The sequence below is a fragment of the Carcharodon carcharias genome, chromosome 15 (assembly GCF_017639515.1).
Source record: "Carcharodon carcharias isolate sCarCar2 chromosome 15, sCarCar2.pri, whole genome shotgun sequence".
NCBI lineage: Eukaryota > Metazoa > Chordata > Chondrichthyes > Lamniformes > Lamnidae > Carcharodon > Carcharodon carcharias.
In genome coordinates this window covers 47,838,742-47,858,861 of record NC_054481.1, presented here as the reverse complement: position 1 = coordinate 47,858,861, position 20,120 = coordinate 47,838,742, and the positions used below count along the sequence as shown (strand labels likewise).

Sequence of the window (20,120 nt, the reverse complement as noted above, 5' to 3'; positions counted from 1 at the left end):
ATGAGATCACTAATTAGCTCTGTCTCATTGAATGATACTATACCTAGTTGATTCTACAATGTATTATTCCAGGAAACTAAAAAACCAAAAACTCATCTTCCAGACCACCTTTGTCAATTTGATTTGTCCAGTCTATATAAAGATTAAAGTTGTCCACGGTAATTATAATGTCTTTGTTACAAGTTCAATGATTTCTTGCTTAATACTCTGTTCAATAGTATAACTGCTGTTAGGGGCCAGTAAACCATTCCCACCAGTGTTTTCTGACCCTTGCTATTCCTAATGCCCACCCATACTGATTTTATTTTCTGACCGTCTGAGCCAAAATCCCTTCTCATTAACATTTTTACATCATCCTTTACTATCAGGGCTACTTCTCCTCCTTTTCCATTCTGCCCGTTTTAAAAATGTTGTGTACCCTGGAATATTTATTTCCAATCTTGGTCATCTTGCAATTATGTATCTGCAATGGTGATTAGATCTAAACCATTTACCTTTATTTGTGCTGCTCGTTGGTCTGCCTTGTCACGAATGCTTCACACATTCAGAAGAGTTCTTAATTTTACTTTTTTATCCATTACTATTCTTTGTTGATGCACTATTACCGTTAAACTGTCTGTCCCACTCTGTTCGTCTTTACCCAATACAATTCACTGCTGTCTGGACTTTTCTTTTTAGATTTCTACATCACCCTTCATCAGACCCCTCCCACCAACCCCCTTGTTAAAAACTATCCACAGCCCTAGAAATACAATTCACCAGGACATTCATCCCAGCCCATTTAAGTGGAGCCCATCCAATGGAATAGCTCACTCTTTCTTCAATGCTGGTACCACAGTGCTCCAGCTGAGCCTGACCAGTGATTTCTAAAGCTTCAACATAATCTCTTCACTTTTATACTCCACACCTCTATTTACAAAAGCTAATTGCTACCATGCATATGATGCTGAGTATTTGAGTCAACTAAGACTACAATGTATTTCTTTCAGCTTCATCCTTGGTTGCAATTAATGATAATAAAGGTTTTTATTTAAAAAAGCTCTTATTTGTTCTTACTCTCGATTTTCCCCTCAGAACCAAACCTATAAATTCTCTCATCTCCAATTACCTTTGAGCCTTATTTTCCATTCTGTTCATCCCTCTTCAGTTTTCCCACCTCGTCTGCTCCACTGGGGTGTTAAAAAAAATCACTGTAGAATGTAATGGGTATTGCTGGGTTCAGAGGCTAAGGAGTAATCACATTCATATCGCTGAAGATTTGACCGATGAAAAGGGAAATATCCACCTTTTGGTTTGACAGACACAGGCACATTTTACAATCCATTAGGTCAGTTTCTTTTTTTTAGTTCATGGGATGTGGGCATCGCTGGCTAGGCCAGCATGTATTGCCCATCCTTAACAGCCCATTGAGAAGGTAGTGGTGAGCTGCCTTCTTGAACGACTGCAGTCCATGTGGTGTCGGAACACCCACAGTGCTATTAGGGAGGGAGTTCCAGGGTTTTGACCCAATGACAGTGAAGCAAAGGTAATAAAGTTCCAAGACAGGATGGTGTGTGGCTTCAAGGGAAACTTGGAGGTGGTGGTGTTCTCAAGCATCTGCTGCCCTTGTTCTTTGAGGTGGTAGAGGTCGCTGGTTTGAAAGGTGCTGTCGAAGGACCCTTGGTCTGTTGCTGCCACTGTGCAGGAAGTGGAGGAAGCAAATGTTTAAGCGGTGATGGGGTGCCAATCAAGTGGCTGCTTTGTCCTGGATGGTGTCAAGCATCTTGAGTGTTGTTGGGGCTGCGCTCATCCAGGCAAGTGGAGAGTATTCCATCACACTCCTAACTTGTGCCTTGTAGATGGTGGACAGGCTTTGGGGAGTCAGGAGGTGAGTGTACTCTGCAGAATTCCCAGCTTCTGATCTGTTCTTGTAGTATGTATATGGCTAGTCCAGTTGGTCAGTGGTAACCCCAGGATGTTGATAGTGGGGGAGTCAGTAATGGTAATGTTATTGGATGTCATGGAGAGAGGGTTAGATTCTCTCTTGTTGGAGATGGTCATTGCTTGGCACTTATGTGGTGCGAATGTTACGTGCCACTCATTCAGCCCAAGCCTGGGTATTGCCCAGGTCTGCTGCATATGGACACAGACTGCTTCAGTATCTGAGGAGTCGTGAATGTTATTTAACATTGTGCAATCATCAGCAAACATCCTCACTTCTGACCTTATGATGGAGAGAAGGTCATTGATGAAACAGCTGAAGATGTCTGTGCCCAGGACACTACCCTGAGGAACTCCTGCAGCAATGTCTTGGGACTGAGATGATTGACCTCCATCAACACAACCATCTTCCTTTGTGCTATGGATGACTCTAACCAGCAGAGGGCTTTCACCCTGTTTCCCATTGACTACAGCTTTGCTAGGGCTCCTTAAGCCACACTCTGTCAAATGGTGCATCACTGTCAAGGGCAGTCATTCTCACCTCACCTCTTGAATTCAGCTCTTTTACCCATGTCTGCACCAAAGCTGTAATGAAGTCATGTGCTGAGTGGCCCTGGCAAAATCCAAACTGAGCATCAGTGAGCAGGTTATTACTGAGCAAGTGCCTCTTGATAGCACTGACGACAACCCCTTCCATCACTTCGCTGGTGATCAAGAGTAGACTGATGGGGTTGTAATTGGCCAGGTTGGATTTGTCCTGCTTTTTGTAGACAGGACATACCTGTGCTATTTTCCACATTGTCGGGTAGATGCCAGTGTTGTGGCTGTACTGCAACAGCTTGGCTAGGGATGCAGCTAGTTCTGGGGCACAAGTCTTCAGTACTATTGTTGGAATGCTGTCAGGGCCTATAGCCTTTGCAGTATCATCCAGTTCTAACCCAGTTTGCAGACCTCTTTCAAGCCATTTGTTAATCAAACACAGATTCGGAAAATTCAAGATGCTTTGTGTTTGCATACCACAGAGTCATTTGATAGTGGTTGCAGTGTTTGCTGTTGTACTCATAAGAAGTCCCATGTTTAAGATCCCAGAGATTAGTTAATTCCTCCTTGTCCAAACAGTTGCTGCTAGTTTGACCCTAATTCATGTAAAAAGACAAACAGAACACAAATTGCAAATTCCACTAAAACCTGGGTGAATTTTGAAAAGCTCAGCTGCAGGTCAATCACTTTATCTGAAAGAAAATATTAATCCTACATGCCCAAAAGTGTGCAATAGTGCTTACATTATAATGCTACTATACATGCCATTGTCTGAGCAGTTTTCTGAATATTCAGCAATCTTCACTCTGCCCAATATCCATTTGACCTTTTATTGTATTTACTAAGCTCATTTTTGGGTGAGACTTGGGCAGCGATAAGATTCTTTCCACTGATTCACAGAAAGCAATCAATCAAAAGGTCAATATAACCACAAAGGGTGGTGAAGATGCAGGATTCTCTGCCATAACTTATTGTTGCTTGCAAGTTCTTCCAGAAGGAGTTTAGGGAATTGCTTGAGAAAGAGAGAGAACGAGGAGCAAGCATGACTGTGGAATTAGCTGAGGTGTCAGGAAGAAAATATTGGCACAAATTTAGTAGGCTGGACTGTCTGACCTTGTACTGGAACACTCAATGATTTGATGAAATCTGGACTGGTTCCCCATCAGTCTTTCAGATAGAAGTATTTTTTTTAAGGTGACAGGCAAAAGAACCAGAGGTGACATGTAGAGAACCTTATTGTTCAAGCAACAAATGGTTAAGAATTGTAATGCACTGCCTGACAGGCTGGTGGAAACAGATTGAATAGCAATTTTCAAAAGAGAATTGAATAAATATCTGAAGGGGAAAAGGTTTCAGGGGTATGGGACTAACTGGAATGTTCTTTGAAAGAGCCAGCAAAGACCCAGTTGGCTGAATAGTTTCCTTCTGCTTTGTGCCATTCTATGATTCTGTGAAATACAAATGGTTTTCAGCCAGGATACATTTTCCCAAAATAGCATTGACCATTATTATGAGCTACACCATCCAACAACTAACCCACGTTTGGATACATAATGCTTCTAGAAATTAACAAAAATTGGTTCCACAATGACTTGAGCTATTAGGGGTATAGGATCAGGAGTAGGCCATTCAGTCCCGTGATATTGTTCCAATTTCCAGTACCCTTTGTATGAGATAGTGGGCGTAATTGTCTGTGCCTGCTGGCATTGGACGTGCTCAGCGATGTAAGCAGACAATATGGCGAGGAGGCCAAAAATCGGTTTCACAACATCATGAAACCAGTTTGCGATCGTCCACTCAGCCTGTCAATGGCAGGAAAGGCGGCCTGCCGTCAGACGTCAGGAACCTCATTGTAATACATCTGCATGTCATTATAAGGCCAGCCTGCCAGGATCATCCCCCTCACACTGGATCGTCCACCCATGCTGACATATTTCACAACAACATATATAAGGCGTGCACTTGGCAAGCTGCATTGTGAGGGGAACGTGGAGGTGAGTACACAGTAATGTTGCGCTGCACTCACCTGCTAGACTTCAAGGTTGAGGCATGGGGACAAGGGCTGTCCCATGTTTGAGGCGACTTGGAGGTAGGGGCAAGGACTGACCAGCAGCTGAAGGTAGTGGTGTGTGGAGGGGGCACGGGCGGGTTGGGGGGGGGGGGGTGGTTTGGTGGTGGTGGTTTGGTGGTGGTGGTTAGCCACGCATGAGGGAAATCTTGCCTAAAGTTACCATTCCTCTGCAGCTGAGACAGTTCAGACGCAGTCACATTGACATGTGCGAAGTCGGGCCTCTAGCTTATCTGCCCACTCAAGCAACACAGAGGCATGAAAGCACGACCAACTGTTCCAGAGCTTTTCGCCCTTCGGGCACAGACTGCAAACTAATGAGCATTTTAGTGGACCACAGAACAGTTGGACAACTGGGCACATTGTACAATCTCCTTGCTAAAGTTGGCCTTGGAGCAGTCACTGGTGGAGGCTCTCACAGCCGCTTGCAATGTCATCATCCAATTTGGACCAGTCTCCCCATGGTTCAAGCTTGCAGTGCGACCTAGGAGAATGTCTGTCCCTGAGCTGAGGGCACACCATGCAATCAAATGGGCAAAGCTGCTGCCAATCGGTCAGGTGAAGTGGGACAGGGGTGATTGGGGTTCCGGGCAGCGCACTAAACTCTGGCCATCCAGGTGGGATGCATTATGCGGCCTTCAGACTTAACCAAGAGGGGCTCGTAGTATACCCAAGCTAACCCACGCATCTCTCTCTTTCATCCTGCAGAAATACATCAGGAGCATGGAGCTTGATGAACTAGCCATATGCCTTGTGGCATACAGAGAGCAGAGACGATGGGGAAGAGAGGACAGAGACGATGGCTGCACAGAGGGAGGATCTGTACCCTCTGGAAGAAGGGGCGCACATGCTGAAGAGCCACAGCGAGCCATTGTTGGTCGGTGCCTAGCTAGACCCAGGGTCTATAGGCGCCGCCTTTCGTTCCTGCAGATGGCCGACAACCAGTGTCACCAAAGACTACGCATGTCTATGGAACTAGTTGGTCTTATCTGCCAGCTATTCCAGGATTTGGTGCCAAGGGGACATGGAGGGCATCCACTGCCAGTGGCCATGAAAGTGACCATGACACTCAATTTTTACACCAGTGACTCCGTTCAGGACTCCACAGGTGACCTCTGTCAAGCCTCCACCCACAAATGCATCCACAAGGTCACGGATGCCACCTTCGCAAAGGCATGCGACTTCGTGCATTTCACCCGGCGCCAAGAGAGCCAGGATGCAAGGGCGATTGGATTTGCCCACATCTCAGGTTTCCCACAAGTGCAGGGTGCCATCGACTGCACTCACGTGGCGTTCAAATCTCCATCGCAACAAGGGGTCGACTATGTCAACCGCAAGTGCTTCCATTTGCTGAATGTGCAGCTGGTGTGCGACCACCACAAATGCATCTTACAGGTCTGCACATGGTTTCCAGAGACTGTCCACGACTCCCAGATTCTCAGTCGGTTGCAGATCCCTGACACCTTCTAGGGTCCACAGAGGCTGCAGGGTGAGCTCCTAGGAGACAAGGGCTACCCACAGAAGATGTGATTGATGTCACCCGTGCAGCGGCCTCAGACTGCAGCACAGCAAAGTTATAACTAAGCTCATGCTGCAACGCACAACTTGGTGGAGCAAACTATCAGGATGCTGAAAATGAGGTTCCAGTGCCTGCATTGGTGTGGTAGAGCACTGCAATATAGTACACAGAGGTGTCACGCATCGTCATCACCCTTTATATCCTGGCGCAGCAACAGGGACAGGAGTTGGCTGAGGAGGAGATGGAGGAGCTGGACATCTCCTCTAATGAGGAGGACATCAACAGGGATGAGAGTGAGGAAGTCCACGAAGGTGAAGATGATGGGGGTGAGGCCCTCATGCTGGCCAGATGAGGCTGGCGCACACGGGAGGCTCTCAAAGTTGCTAGATTTGTGGAGGGTGATGACGACATGAAGTGAGTAGATGTCATGGATCCTCACATTGCACGTGTGAACGTTTGAGTCCAGTCTGACTTATGGTAGCGCACATACCACCAGTGATAATGCTCCTGTCATTCAGACGGAGTGGAGGCCTGAATAGTCACTCAATTGCAGGGGGATGATGATGACATGGGGGATGATGATGACATACAGTGAGAACACTCCATAAATCTTCACATAACCTCTGAGAATGTTTGACTCCTGTATGGCCTAGGGCAGCTCGCTTGCGCTCTGTGATCAGGATCATATCATGAAGACGTAGCTATGACACTTTTAAAGCATCTGATCCGTCCTCAGCACCTAACCCCTTCAGAAGCACAGCATCACTGGTCACAGATGCTGAAGAGATGGGGGCCAGCCCCACTTCAAAAGGCGCTGAGAGCACACAGAGAGAATGACGGAACACTGCGATGCCTGCCCACGACATTCTGGCAGCAATGATGAGCACCACTGAGATGCAGGCATCAGTAATATGTCCAAGGAGTGTAAGGCCAGACCATCACTTTGGTCTGAAGGCTGCACAAAGCACAGAAACCTGAGGCACCTGCATTTATCTTGTGCAGAAAGGTTTCACATCTGAGCGACATGAACACTGCTCATCAGAACAAGGAGCCACAGGCAGGGAGACATTCTTGGGAGTTTATTTACAACAGTGAACAATATGTACAAGTGATTAACACCTGTGCCCAGGCTATGCAATTACATCTTCTTAACTTAGGCTTGGCCTAAATAGCCAAGTGGTTATGGTACTGAGCTTGTAACCCCAAGATCAAGAGTTCAAATCTCACAATGGCAAACTATAAAACAATTTAACCTACGGCCATACTAGTGTGAAAACACCCGATCTCGTCTGATCTTGGAAGCTAAGCAGACTCAGGCCTGGTTAGTACTTGGATGGGAGACTGCCTGGGAATACCAGGTGCAGTAGGCTTGAGCTTGGCCTAAATAGCCAAGTGGTTATGGTACTGGGTTTGTAACCCCAAGATCAAGAGTTCAAATCTCACAATGGCAAACTATGAAACAATGTAACTTCATCTGAAACAGATGGAAACAGGTTTACTCGGCCAAGTTGGCCATTAACAGGTCCAGGCAGCGGGCGATCGACGGGGGAGTCCCGCCCGATTGTTTGTCCCTCTTCCGCGGCTACGTTCGCTGCCGGATGTCCCTGGAGAAGGAGCACGCGGTGTCTGCTGGCACTCTCGAGGCCTTCCGTGCTCGGTGGGCACCGCGGGGACTGGGGTGTTTTGTTGATCCCTTTAATTACATTTTGATTTAAAGTTTGTAAGTTTCCTTTAAACTTTGTTCTTGGTTTTACAGCTGACCTGAATTAGGGGCTGTGCCTGATTTATCCCAATTTTGTTGATTTGGTTTTCATTTAAAAGATTATCAAGAGTTCAAATCTCACTATGGCAAACTATGGAACAAGATCTGAAACATGTTTGTGCTCGAAAGAGTTACGAAAACAGTATCGTCTGTTAAGCCAGCGTTGAGCAATCCCTAGTGCTTTTAAGCTTGGCCTAAATAGCCAAGTGGTTATGGTACTGGGTTTGTAACCCCAAGATCAAGAGTTCAAATCTCACAATGGCAAACTATGAAACAATGTAACTTCATCTGAAACAGATGGAAATGGGTTTGTACTCGAAAGAGTTACTGGGCTTGTAACCCCAAGATCAAGAATTCAAATCTCACAATGGCAAACAATGTAACTTCATCTGAATAGGAACAGATGGAAACGTGTTTGTACTCGAAAGAGTTACATCTTCTTAACTTAGGCTTGGCCTAAATAGCCAAGTGGTTATGGTACTGGGCTTGTAACCCCAAGATCAAGAGTTCAAATCTCACAATGGCAAACTATGAAACAATGTAACTTCATTTGAAACAGATGGAAACGTGTTTGTACTCGAAAGAGTTACATCTTCTTAACTTAGGCTTGGCCTAAATAGCCAAGTGGTTATGGTACTGGGCTTGTAACCCCAAGATCAAGAGTTCAAATCTCACAATGGCAAACTATGAAACAATGTAACTTCATTTGAAGAAAAAAACAGATGGAAACGTGTTTGTACTCAAAAGAGTTACATCTCCTTAACTTTCCTAACCCTGCCGCTACATCTTAGTGCTCCCCAGACATCCACAGAGGGGTGGAGGCAACCTGTTGACTACTATGCCCTGCGGGCAAGACCTCTCCTGGCCTGCTTTGGGGTCCTGCTATGTGGCAGTGGCGCCCCCTTCATCCTGTGGAGCTCAAGCTGCTGAGGCCACAGGAAGAGAGGAGTCAGATGAGTTGGACACTCGGAGTCACCTGGATGGATGGGCCTGGAATGTGCACCCGTGAATCCTCCTCCTTATGGGTGCCCGAGGGCCCTTGGCTGACAGCTTGAGGAGAAGGGGTAGCTGGAGTGAGATCGGGCTGCCCTGTGCCTGTCTCACCTATGCACGGTGGAGGCCAACTATGGTGTCAGCGATGGAGTTCAGCCCGCCCAAAAGTGCAGGAGCGACATTCTGGACCAAGGTCTCTAAGGCGGCCATCACCCTACCAGTGTTGACAATGGTGCGTTGGCAAGCCAGTGCTATCACCTCAGAATGAAAGAAGATGGACTCCTCCAACATGCCTTGCAATCTGAGGAGCGCAGTGGACATCCCTTCCTGACGTTCCCGAGTTTGCCTTTGCAACACCAGCAACTGTGACTTCACAGAGTCCAGAGCTCATCATCTCACTCGGACTCAGCAAATTTCTGGCCTCCAGCAGTCCTTCAAGTGCTGGACACCTGGGAAGTCCCTGCTGCGGATCAGAAAGTGTGACGGGCTCACCAGGTTGTGATTCTGAGGCTACTCTAAAGCTAAGTCCCATCGAAGTTGTATCTCTGCACTGGTGGAGAGCCTGGGTGAGCGCTGTGACGGTTTCAGCGGATTAATCTTCTAAACTTCCCTCGGGGCTTTATTGGAGCCCCTGGGTCGTGGGCTCTCTTGGCTGTTTCCCAGATGTGCTTGCGAAAGCAAGGGGAGATAATTAGTGCATGGCAATGGCCTGTGAAACAGGACACTTCACTCACAGCAAGGTTGTCTGATGGATGTTGTACTGCTAGATCCTCACTTGGTAGAGCGCCGCCGACCTCACCATCAGCACAGGAAAGGTCCTGATCCTCACCAGCCAGCTGGATGGCTCTGTTTTCAAAGTCCATGAATGCATGAATAGAAATGGAGAGAGTACAAGCAGGATGCCTGCCAGGCCAGATGATAAGTATGCCTGGGTGGTGTGTGGTCCCACAGATGGGATGAGGACAATGAAGGTTTGTGTGAGAGAGAGTGAATGGTGATGTCCCTTGAACTGGCAGTGAGTGAGGGCCCTCTGGAATGTGTGATGGGTTTGAGCGTGTGAGTTGAAAGTGATGAGGAGAGTGACTTACCCTGGTGGAACGGAGGAGATCATTCATCCTTTTGCGGCACTGGGTGGCTGTGCTCTTTTGCAGGGCGTTGGCGCTGACCACGACTGCCACCACCTCCCAAGCTCGATTGGTGATGTTGCTGCCCATCCTGCAGCCAGAGGAGGGGTAGAGGACATTACAGCTGGCCTCCACTGCGTCCAAAAGGGACTCGAGGAAATGTCATTGAACCTGGAGCTGCAGTCTTCTTGATTTTTGGGGCCATGTCTTCTGTGCAGCAGTCTTGGTCTGGAAGCAGAGATGTGCTCAGAGCTGCACTTTAAATGTGGTGCCCAGCGTAATGAAGCGGCGAGGTGATGGCATGGTGGGCAACTGAGAGCCCGGTTACCATGGAAACGTCCAGTTTCCCGGGATCGCATGATTAATGCGGCAGGTCTGCCATTTTACCCACCCGCTACCGCACTTAGTGCAAATCTGAGACGATTCCGCCCAGTGTTTCCTGACATCAGCCCTGGACAGGTTCAGTCTAATTTTAAGGTTCTGCCCCCTTGCTCTGAACTCCTCCAATGGTGGAATAGTTTCTCTTTATCAATCCTATCAACTCCTTTAATCATCTTACACACCTCAAAATAGAGTTGAATGTTCAGGCCCCACTAGGGGCGGCAACAGATACGGGTTGGACCTGGAAATACCAGTGCCATCTGGCATGCCAGTTGCTGCAGTAATTTGTGCCAAGGCAGGTTTAGGGCCAGTGGGGCTATACACGCCACAGCACAGATAGCCAATTAGGCTTGTAAAGAGCCTTGTTAAGTCCAATTAAACAACATCAGTTTTGGCACCTTGAAGTAGGTACCTGGCTGCAGGCGAGGGTGCCTATGACAGGCAGGCCTAGGGGCCCTCCCTCTCAGCCAAGGTGCAAGCAGAGCCACCTCCCCTCTGGAGGAGGGACCCCCTCCCCCTCCCTGCACCCCATCTCTATAGTGCTGGCCTGGCTGCAATAGCCAGTTTTTAAATTAAAGATTTCAAAAGTTTGTGAGAGGGTGCCTCCATGTCGAAGCTCCCCACTGTTGCCTGTCCGCCATTACAGCCCACTGCTCCTCTCAAGCTGTTAAGACATCTGATTGGCCCTCCAGCTGAGAGAGCCCACCCACTGCCCTTAATTGGACAGGGAACCTGTCTCAGGGTGAGTCCGTGAAAATCCAAATGAGTCACTGTTCCCCCGACAGCCATCAGGGTGGGTTTGGGACCCAAAAACAATCCTGACGTCTGTTTCCCATGTCCGAAGGGAAAATCCAGCCCTTAAGTGTCAGAGTCTTTTACTGCACTGAGGGAGGCCATTCGGCCCACTGAATCCATGCTGGCAAAAAGAAAGCCCCAAACCCAATTGCTGCATGGTCAGTGATGAATTTGCTCACCTTAGCTGGTTTGGCAGCGCAGAAACTGCATTTAGCCTCAGCAATCTTAAACTATGGAGAGAAAAATCAGCCCAAATACCCACTTCCTAATTACCATCCTGTGGCCTTTACAGGAAAGTATTCCTGCACGGACACCAGATGGGAAGCTTCGGCTTGATCCTACACAAACAAATCACCTTAACTCATATACACACAACTCCTAGAGTGATACAAAAAAGGGGTGACTTGTGCCCCAACATGAGCCCAAAAATACGTAAAGGGAATTGGGAACACGGGGGGGGGGGGGGGGGGGGGGGGGTGGTGGGAATTGGGAAGTGGGGGTGGGCAGTGAAGGGTTGGGAAAGAGCAAATACAAATGGACTGACCAATGTACAAGATGGCCCACTAATCTCCAATCTGAAAAACCTGATTTTACATATTAAGATGAAAGTGAACATTAAAATGCAAGTTCTCAAAGCCCTTTAAACAGCAACAAATCTTCAAATAGATGGAACAAGATCGCCAGATGCCATAAAAATCACCTACTGATGAGTAGTGACCTATCTTGATCCATTCTTGGCTATATTCTGAAAACATAAGGCTGCTACGATAATTGTCTCCAACCCACAGCTGCTACCCCCTCCTCAACAATTATTTCCACCCTCTGGGTATAAATTGGGATCACAAGAGAGTGGGACCCATAGTGAAGGTTGTGCCCCCAGGGTTAGATACAATACTGTGCCATCCATTTCAACAACTTCTACATAACCCTGTTGTGATCTATCAGACATTGTGACTTAAAACATACCCAAGGGATTTCAAATTTTTAATACTTCCTTAGTGTTTTTGCAGTTGCATCATTTTGTTATCTGGTCATCAGTGAGAGAGAGCTATTGCAGGCTGTTTATTGTGGGTTTCTCGGCAGTATACGGGCTTATTCTCCACCATGTGACATGCTCTCTGCCAGATTAAGTTATGCTTTGATGCAACCAAGAGCGGGCTTGACCTTAGCAGCTGATATTCTGCTCCAAGAAAAAGTGTCTAGAAGAGGCTAAAACCACAAAACCTCCTTCTTTCAACCTTCAGAAAGTGACCTAACTTTCTAAAGTTGTGTGTACAGCAAACCTGCAAACAAGGCATTACAGAGTGGATTTGTGCCCCAACACTTGCAAATTATTTCTGTCTTAGTTACTGTAGCTGAAGTTGGACAATGGTCAGCTGACTGGCTGCTAAAACAATTATACTGCAACCATACTGTAATTATGCAATTATAACAATCATGCATTTTGGTTTTAATTGCTTTTTTAAACTTGTTTTACAACACGTGTCTGCCCTTTAAACACTCCATTTACTTTTCACAATTTTCATTTGAAGATGGCAGCTATGTAATTTGTCAGTTTATTTGGAGGTGAAATTCAATTATGCTTATCGCCGTCCACACGTAACACCACCAGCAGATCAACAAACCAGAGCCATCAATCACTTTGTAAAGAAAACAACCACAAACGCATTGTTGCCGGGGTCGGCTGGGGGGGGTTACGGCGAGGCGGGCACGCGATGGTGTGGGGGAAGAACTACCACAACAGTAAATAATTATTACCATTGCAGGCCCAAGTTCAAGCTGCCAAGTGCGGGGGAATTCATGTTATCCATGTTGCATTAGTTGGAAGACAGGGTCCCAAATAAAATTTGTTAAGAGGCAAACCACATTTGTTGGCCTGTATTTTCCAAACAGGACCACTGAAAGACAACTCCCAAGCATGTCCCTAGAACAGCCAAAATAATATGCCGTATATACAAATAATACAAATATCAGGATCCAACCATCCTGACCTCTGTCCAACTCTCCACGTTCCCACAAGCTTTCCATAACAAATATTTAGTAAAGTTCAGCTTGGTTCGGTTAGCAGCACCTCACCTGAGTCACAATGTTGTGAGCTCATGTATCACACAAAGATTTGAGCTCACGCTGTTTTGCCTGCAAGATAGCTACAATAATCCCCACTTAGCCTGGTCAACTCCAATATCTATTAATGCCTCAACTTTAAAAGTCTTATCCTGGACTCACCCTGTCTTTCGTCCTTTGCCTCCGCTCACACCAACTGCTCTTACAAGTCTGGACCACAGATCTTTGCACTCCTCTAATTCTGGCTACTTGCATCCACTGCCTTCAGGTGTCTGGGCCTTAAACTCTGGAATTCCCTGCCTAAACCTCTCTGTCTCTCCAGTTCTCTCCCCTCCTTTACTACACTCCTTAAAACCTAACTCTTTGACCCAGCCTCTTGGTCAGCTATCCTAATATCACCTTCTGTGGCTCAGAGTCAAATTTAATCCAATATCACTCCTGTCAAGCGCACTGACAATTTCACTACACTAAAGATGCACATGTTGTGCTTGCAACGCATCCCATGTTCAATTCAGGCATTTTTTCTGGTGCACTTTCTTGCATCGAGAGAGAAAAAGCTGCCATTTACCCAAGCCTCACTTATGCGCAAAACAGTTAATAACATAGAATGCCTTGGGTGAACAATGATCCAATTACTCTTCTCGATAAATTCATTGGAAATAATACAAAAATGCCCTCAACTCTCCCACTAAGACAGCCAATATATTTCAGCATACATACAAACAATTGAAGCCAAACAGAAGAAAAAGCACTACAGATGAAAATGAAATACTGCGGATGCTGGAAATCTGATATAAAAACAAAAAATGCTGGAGAAACTCAGCAAGTCTGGCAGCACCTGTGCAGAGAGAAACAGAGTTAACGTTTCGAGTCCATATGACTCTTTTTCAAATAAACACATCAGACTTTGCTAGATCACAGTAAAAGAGCACACGACTTCTCAAAACAACTTCTAGTTTCAAAAGAACAAGCATCTTGAAACTTTAATTATTCACATAACTTGGAACATGCGTCTGCAAGGAAAAGTTAGTTCAGGAATTTAAAGTCGTTATATATTTTCACTAGTCCTATCTCATTCAACTGAAGTCTGAGAAGCAGAGCTTCACTGATACAAAGCAAACTGCAGCAAACTCACAGAGCAAATAATACAGAGCAAACTCCTTCAATGTTCTACAGTCTGATACCGAGAGGTGCTCAGAGGCACAGGAACTGGCTGTCCTATGAACTAAATCAGGAATTTAAGAACACAGTAGTGTGGTGTTGATGTTACTGGGCTAGTATTCCAGAGAGCTAGATTAACCCTCCGCAGAATGTGAGTTTGAGAATTTTACTAATTGATCAGGAATCTGCCAGATTGTCATGAAAACCAAGCTCATCCCACAGCGAAGGGAACCTGCTATCCAGCCAGGCCTTAGTGTGACCTGTCAGACACCAACAAGCTGACTCCTCACTACCTTCCAGCCACTAAATTGTATCAAACTTCTACCAGCGGTTCAAGAAGACCTACCTTCTCAGAGTAACTAGGAGATGGGCCATAAATTCTGACCTTGCCTGCGATACCCGCATCCAGAGAATAAATTTTTAATAAAAACGGACCACCTCCTTCACCCTCTCTCAGTGGGTTGGTCGGCACAGTAACCAATTTGGGTACACCAGTAATGGATTCGAGAGGCACTTGACCTGTCTTGATTTGCATCTCACAGAATAATTTTGTAAATTGGGGAGAAGTGACTGGAGGAGACAACCATTACAAATTTAAATCTTGAGGTGATATGTGGAACTATCTTTGGCAATAGAAGTTTACTGTAAAATCCAGCATATCATTTACCCTTGTGTGTACATTCTGAATGCTCTCCAAAGATAGAGAATCACTGAATTTTAACAAAATGGTAACTGTAATCTATATTTCCATGGTTAATTGTACAATAAGAAAAACCATCATCTTCCCATTTCTTTGTTATGACACGTGAATCACTGAGGTTTCGTGAGAACCTTACTTAAGTACTGTGCCTACAGGCAGGGGATTAGAATACATATTCCATTCACAGTAATGCCATTGCATTATCTCAGCCTCCCAAAACTGTCTCCAGAGGATAGCCTCCTCTGAAATGACATTACAAGATCAGGCAAAGGGTGCCATTCCCTCACTGAGATAGCTGAGAGAACTTTGCCCATCATGCAATTACTGTAGCCAGATTACACTAGTTGCAATGCTAACATCTAGAAGATCGCATCAATAAATATTTAAAAGGGGATCAGATAGATAGATCTCCAATCTGTTACATCTCCCCTCTGCTCTACTATCAGTGGCAAAGCCCTGCGGACTGGAGCTGCCTTCCAGAACCCCTCTTCGCGCCATTAAGGGACTGCTCAAAACCAACCCTTTTCAACACTGCCTCTGGTCACTTCTGAGACTCATCTCCCTATCTCTGCTTTGTATCTGAATTCTGCATTCCCGCCCTGCCCTGTAGATGATTGAACATAAAAGTAAGGATGTTATGCTTCATTTATGCAGGACATTGGTGAGACCACATCTCAAATTGTGTGCGCAGTTTTGTTCTCCTTATTTAAGGAAGGATGTAAATGCATTGGAGGCAGTTAAGAGGAAGTGACTTTGGAACTCTCTGCCTGAGAAGGTGATGGAGGCGGGGTCATTGAATATTTTTTTTAAGGTGGAGATACATAGATTCTTGTTAGGCAAGGGAATCAAAGGTTATCGGGTGTAGGTGGAAATGTGGAATTTGAAACACAAACAGATCAGCCACGCTCTTATCGAATAGCAGAGCAGCTTCAAGGGGCCGAATGACCTACTTCTGCTCTTATTTCGTATGAGGTCCTATTAACTTCATTTAGTGGTTCAGGTGTGCTTACCAATGTCCCACTATACTGATCAAAAAGGCAGAGATTCTAATCTTATAACTGTTTCTGGGGCATCACTAACTCAACACAGCTATCACATCTGCATACATAACAATTGCTGTGCTTCAAAGGTTGCATAGCAATGAGGCATCTTAACAAAGTAAGACCCTGTATAGTTTTATAACTAATAATTTGTCTACTCTGTCATCGTTATCCTTTTGGATATCCCAGGCTGTATTTACCAATCGAGCATTCAGAGAAGTCTTACTTCATATTTTCCTTTTGTGTTGCATCACTTTTTTCTTTCTGGTTGTAGGATTAGGATTTAAATTGCTATTTTTACATCAGGTTGTTGATGAAAAGCACTTTTGTTAGAAATATAATAAACAAAATAACTCAACAACTTGTATTTATATAGTAAAATCTTGATGAGTTGAATCCCAGGGCATCCACCTCCAAATTTGCGTTAAGTGGAGCTTCGTAACAGCCAAGGAGGCCCCTTTCCCACGTGAATGCGTCTCTGTGCAACTCGATATGCTTACAAACTCAGTCTATGTCAAAAACAACAGATTCAAATGCCTTCACCTTCTCTCCCATTGACAACACATTTAACTTTCTCACAGATTTAGCCATACTCACAGGCTTTGCATGTCCTTTCTCAGGGAGATTTCGATGTCAAATGATGGTTTGCTCAGAGCTCCATGATTGCACGCACTTACGTGGTCTAACCCCGCTCTGATTGGTTGGCGCAGTCATATGACAAGCTTAGACAAGTTTGGCTAATTCGGAGTTACCAGTGCGGAATTTTGGTTTATCATGGGCATCGTTCTATGGAATTTGCTATTCTGCCAGCGGAAATATTTGAGACTTCGACATAACCAGAATTTTGTGTCAACTGAGTCTGACTCATCACGATTTCACTGTACTGTCTTTAACATAGCAAAACATCCCAAGGCACTTCACAGGAGTGTTATCAGATACCTGACACCAAGCCACATAAATAGATATTAGGGTAGGTGGCCAAAAGTTTGGTTGAAAGTGCACCTCAAAGTTGAGAAAGAGGCAGAGAGGAGGAGAGGTTTAGGGAAAAATATTCAGACTTAAGAGCCCAGCCAGCTAAAGGCACAGTCACCAATGATGTAACAAAGAAAATTAGGGTTGCACAAGAGGCCAGAATTAATAAAAACTTTCTCACTGTAAAACCAGAGGTATAATTTACATGCCTGTATTCTCACAATATTTCCCAAAGATAGAGACCAAATGTTGCGTGTTGTTAGTAAGATAACTGTAAAATTGAAGCGACTTCAACAATTAATTGTGCAGTGAGACACACAACTTCCCATGCTTTATTTTTGCTAAGTTATGCACATCACCACAAAAATACATTCCCTTTTTCTATTTATTCTTGCACTGAGTTTCAGAAACATTTGCCAGTCAGAAGGTCAAACCTACCAGCTGTAATGTGAATGATCATCGCATATCTTTCCAAACACCAAAGCAAAATGCAGACCCTTGGCCCCTCCAAGATTTACATTTCCTGAGGGACCTCTCGTGCAGCCTTTTTCCACTTGCTTTATTAAAACTAGTCATGTTAGAGGATCATGGCAATGCCCTGGAGACAATTTGAAGGAGACTGAGACAATATAATAACATTACCATGAATGCCACACACATTCTAATTCCCTTCCTCGAAGAACTGGTGAAATCTTATGCAGGGATTATAAAATAATAACACAAACTAACAAAACTATAACACATGTACAGTTCCCACCCCGCTTCGCCCTTTCAATGTCTTATCCAAACTGGTGATCTAGAACTTGGCCAGTTTCCACCAGGAGCATTGTGAATGCCTTGTGAACAATATTTATGAGCAGATTTTGGGTGAGGCTGCCTTTTTGGTCCATTACAACAAGTGCTGCACCATCAGCTCTGGGGGGTGTAGCATTGACATTCCCTTTGTATTCCAGATTGGATCTTACTCAAGCGTGCTCCTTCAATCTCGCCAACGGTAGAGCAGGTTAGCACCCAGTAGGGCAATATTCCATTTGATTTATAAACTGATTTATTCCAAAGTAGGCAAGCCATACGGTTTGGTAAAAGACAGTAGGTAAAAATCAGGGTTATTTTTGTTCACAAACCAGACCATTCAGGAGTAAAAAGGGTAGCTGAAACTTGGAACACCCTCATCGAAATGACTATGACGGTAGGACAACACAAGCTTTCAAGACTGAAAGATTTTTGTTAGGCAAAGATATCAAAGGATATGGAGCAAAGGTGGAAAAGTGGGGTTGATATGCAGATCTGCCCTGATTGGCACAAGGGCAGATCAGGAGGGACTCCTGTTCCTATTTTCCATTGTGAACATAAACACGTGTATACTAGCCCATTTTGGTGAACCCTTTATTTAATGTAAAAGTAAGAACTGTTCTTAACCAGGGCAGAGGGTCCCCCCTCCAACCTCACCACACCCTGTAGTCTGTCGCCGGCTTAAATAACATTCGGGTGTTTGCATCCTGATTTTTTTTTTTAAAAAACAGCCTTTCTTCAAGGGTAGTCGAGGCCAAAGATAGGAGAGGTATTAGTATGACAACACTAGATATCTTTGCGAAAGCCCAGATATTGCTAACAAGTTGGTCATTTGTTGGGATCTGTGCGAAACACCTTCCTTCTTGCATTCTCACCACTGGACCTGCCACTATACAGAGGACTGAACTGAAATATAAACCTTTTAGGCAGCTGTTGCTTAGAATAGACATTAGAAGCCAATGGTGAAATCCTTTCTGTGGAAAAATGACTAAAGGGTCACAGATCCTGTAGTGGATACATGGTACCAGGCTGATCAAGAAACAAGTTTTACATAGAATATATAGCATAGAAACATGCCATTCAGCCTAACTGGCCCATGCCAATGTTTATGCTCTACATGAGCCTACCCCAACCACTCTTCCCCTAACCCTATCAACATAACCTTCTGTTGCTTTCTCCCTCATGTGTTTAGCTTTCTATTAAATGCATCCAAACTATTCACATCAAATACTCCTTGTAGTTCCACATTCTAACCACTCTCTGGGTAAGCAAGTTTCTCCTGCATTTATGTAGCACCTTTAATGTGGCACAACAGCTTACAGTGATTCTAAAATAGCAGCATTGATAGGCCAGGAGCCAAATTAGGTCAGTTGGCACAGGGGTGATGGGTGAATGGAACTTGCTGTGAGTTATGCTACGGGCAGTAGAGATTTAGATACCATTGAGTTACGGGGGGGTGGAAAGCGGGCCAAGAGTGAATTAGAATAGTCGTATCGGGACGTAACAAAGGCACGGATGAAGGTTTCAGCAGCAGGTGAGTTAAGGCAGGGATGGAGACTGGTGATGCTCCAGAGGGCGGAAGTAAGCGATCTTGGTGAGAAAGCAGACATGTGGACAAAATTTCACCTCAGTATCAAATAGGACACCAAGGTTGTGAATAATCTAGTTCAGCATCAGTGGTCATTAAGGGGGAAAGAGCCAGTGGCTAGAGATCAGAGTTGATGTCGGGGACAGAAGGCAATGGCATCTGTCTTCCTAATATTTAGCTGCAGGAATTTCCTGCTCTTCTTATGGATGTTGGACAAGCAGCATGATAAATCAGAGATAGTAATAGCAATTTGGAGAGGTGGTGGTGGAGTAGAGTTGGCTATTGTTAGTGTACATGTGGAGACTGACGTAGATGAGAAATTGTAGGGGTCCAAGGATAAATCCAGGTAGCTGATATAGTCTACATATTGATTCAGATTAACCCATGGTACTAGGCAAGCAATTGGAAGACGAATAATGTTCCATGGAGCTGTAACATCATCTGTAAAGGACCTAGGTGTTGTAAAGGGAAATGAGAATTGTAGATGTGTATTTCTCAGACATCCCTCGCAGTGTGATTTTGAACCAATGCTCCCTCCAATTTTCCTTTGCCTTGCACAGCCCATTTGTTGCATTGTGCAGTCCTCTTTAAGATTGCCTTGCAGCCACACACATCTGCCCATTAAGGGGGCAGCTGGTAGCGTGCAACCTGTTTGTTGCACCATGTGATACATTAGGATCACTGCATCTCCATGTTATCAC

At 45.1% G+C, this 20,120-nt stretch overlaps 1 protein-coding gene and 1 non-coding gene across 2 annotated transcripts in view; one reads left to right on the top strand and one right to left on the bottom strand.

The window, feature by feature from the left end:
* LOC121287954 (uncharacterized protein C7orf50) overlaps nt 1-20,120 on the bottom strand; it is a 345,582-nt gene that overhangs the window by 302,941 nt on the left and 22,521 nt on the right. The window lies entirely within an intron of this gene.
* Nucleotides 7,299-7,417, top strand: LOC121288749. Its single transcript, XR_005945430.1, has one exon. It is a non-coding gene; the product is annotated as a 5S ribosomal RNA (ribosomal RNA).